This window comes from Propithecus coquereli, unplaced genomic scaffold, assembly GCF_000956105.1.
Source record: "Propithecus coquereli isolate 6110/MARCELLA unplaced genomic scaffold, Pcoq_1.0 Scaffold36, whole genome shotgun sequence".
NCBI lineage: Eukaryota > Metazoa > Chordata > Mammalia > Primates > Indriidae > Propithecus > Propithecus coquereli.
In genome coordinates this window covers 4,577,630-4,580,797 of record NW_012149285.1, presented here as the reverse complement: position 1 = coordinate 4,580,797, position 3,168 = coordinate 4,577,630, and positions in this window count along the sequence as shown.

Genomic DNA, 3,168 nt, shown 5'->3' with positions numbered 1-3,168 from the left:
TTAAAATTTTTATATCAAACTCTCTCAGAGCAGTATATACCTATAATAAGATAAAATGTAACATACTTCCAAGACCTTCGGAAATCCTCAGAATCGAATCCGACTGCAAAACAACATCAGACTTGGAAGACACATCAGGCTGCCAGGAAATTTGAATTTTTCCAAGGTCATTTCTCTCATTAACTAGTGACCTTGGGTAAGTCATTTGACCTCTCCAAATCTCATTTTCTTTATAGATAAAATGGGAAGTTTGGATTTGATTTTTAAATCTCTTTTTACAATAAAATTATTATATTAAGTGCTTTGGCTCTGTGGCAGGTGCTATGCTAAATATTAAATTCTCCATGTCTTTTGATTCTCACAAGCCTGTGAAATAGAAACTTATTATCTCTACTTTACAGATGAGGAAACCAAGGCTCTGAAATTCCGTAACTTGCCTGAGGTTATTCAGCTAGAATAAGACCAAAGGATCATTCTAAACTGGGTTAATCTGTGCCCATAACCCAAGTGCTTAAATTTTTGTTCTACAGCCTTACATCATAAAATCTTAATATCGTAAGACTCTAATCAGACATACATGCAAATACACGGATGAACACAAAAGTATATCGTAAATCCAAAAGTAGAAATCCACAAGGTCCTACTGAAATAAGTTGGAATACCTTAACATGTGAGCACTCAACTGTATTTGTGTCTATAAATAGTTCCATTAAAATGCCAATAAACAATTCTAAACAAATACCAGGGAATCAATTACTAAGTAGTTGCTACCTATGTTCTCCATTCCATATTATACTCTGTAGAAGAGCACAGACATTTACAATGCCCTCTTCCCCAAGAGGTATATAATCCAGTTGGATATAATCCATGTTGGAAATTCATCCATGACAAAATCTGAGGTACACACAGCAAATGCTGAAGGAATTCTGCTGAGGGATTTCAAATCTCAGGGTTATAGCAATTAGGGAACATTTCATGGATGAAGTAAATGAGTTTAATTTGACTTGGTGGAAGAAGGAAAGAAGAGCTTCACTGGCAATGGCAATGGCGGGAAGATGTTGGTCAAGGGAGTGACATGGGACAACAGCGTTTAAGAAAGTCTAATCTACTAACATTCAGGGTAGAAGCAGAAGAGGGGTGTGTGTGTCTGTGTGTGTGTACCTGTGTGTGCGCATACACATCTGTGTTTATGTGGACAAGAAGGGAAAGAGTGGTGGGACCTCATATTCAAAAAAGATTTTTAGGCATCATTACAAGTTTTCCCTTGTAATGGTTAAAAACCTGAAACAAGAAATGCCAGCCGAAAAAGAGAGGAAGGACAGACTTGAGAAATATTTTCAAAGTAAATTTGAAAAGATTTTTATTAATTATTAACTCAATATTCATTTGATTAACCTTGATTGTAAACTTACTGTTCTTAGTCTGCTTGGGCTGCTGGAACAAACTATCCTACACCGGGTGGCCTGTAAACAACAGAAACTTATTTCTTACAATTCTGGACGCTGGCACGTTTAATACGAAGGCACCGGCAGATCTGCTGTCTGGTGAGGATTGCTTCGTCTGGTTCCTAGATGGCCGTCTCGCTGTAACCTCCCATGGAAGGAGGGGCAAGGGAGTCTCTGAGACCTCTGCTATAAGGGCACAAATCCCATTCCTGAGGGCTCTACCCTTATGACCCAATCACCCCCCAAAGGCCTCCCCTTCAAGTGCCATCACATTGGGGATTAGGTTTGAACATGAATTTTGGGAAGACACAGTCAGTAGCACTTATATCCAAGAACTGTGCTACTGCCAGAGATGTAAAGATAATTTAGAAAAATTCCTGCTCTCAAAAAGCTACTAGCTACTGAGGTAAATGGAGAGTTAGACTCATAAACAAGTAAGTTTACTGGAGTATGTTGGTGAGGCTGGGGAGAGAGTCCACGGGCACGGGAGGAGCACCTGAGAAGGTCTCCTTACCCAGGCTTGGGGGAGTGTGTCAAAGGGGAGGCCCCGGCCACATCTTGAGGGACACAAAGGTGGTGCCCAAGTGAGGAACCAAAGTTAGGGCATTTCAAGGCCTATGACAAGCATGCTCAAAGGTGAGATCCGCCACTGCAGGCTGGGGGTTCTGAAGAAATTTAGGAACAGTGGCAGTATAGGGCGCTGGAGTATGGAGTGGAACAGATGAAAGAGAAAGGCTGAGACAAAGCCTTAAAGAATCTGGAAGAGTCCAGTATCTCTTCACCTGAAGATAACAGGGAACAACGAAGGGAATACATGACTGAACTTGAATCTTAGAAAGATGACGGGCTGCTCAGGAAAGAACGCATTGCAGGAGAACCAAGGCAGGAGGCCAAGAAGCTACTTCAAATGCTTCTGTTTGGGATCTGGGGGGAAATAGAGATGAGGAAGACCCACAATAGTACCAAGGATGGACAGGGGTAAACTAAGGTAAACTCAACAAAACTTAGTGGCCAAGTGGCCACAGAAGATGAAAAGGGCCAAGGAGTGAAGGAAAGTTCCTAGATTAGTATATGGGTGATTGGTGTCCTTTACAGAGACAATATGTATTTTCAGCGAAGTCTTGTTGAATTTTATCCTGGCACAGCTGTGACATACACGTGTCCAGGATCCATCCCAAACCGTACTATGACAGGCAGGCATGCACCTATTAGTTCTTCCATTTATCCCACAAACGTTTGCTGAGTGCCAAATCGGCACCGTGCTAAGTGTTGAGAAAACTGTGGTGAAGAAGTAAGATGGCTCTTTGTTCTCGTGAAGCCTAGAATATTTGCTGAGATCCATCAAAATGGGAGAAGGGAGAATGAGCAAATAAACATATAAATGACCAAAGTAGATTGAGAGAAGAAAAATAAAACAAATGGAAGTGGCAAGAGAGTCACTGGAAGACAGCTTGAAATGGGAGGGTCAGGGAAGGATACTTCAAGAAGGTCACATCTGAGTTGAGACTTAAATGACAAGAAAGAGCCAACCATTAAAAGGTCTGAGAGTGGAGCATTACAGAAGAGAAACGGGAAATGGAAGAGGTCCTAAGTAGAATAAGTGTGGTGTGACCAAACGACAGAAAGGAACCCAGTATAGTAATTGTAGTAATTAGCAGGTGATGTGATGGAAATGTTTTGAAATGAGACCAGAGATGTAAGCAGAGGTGTTATTATATATATA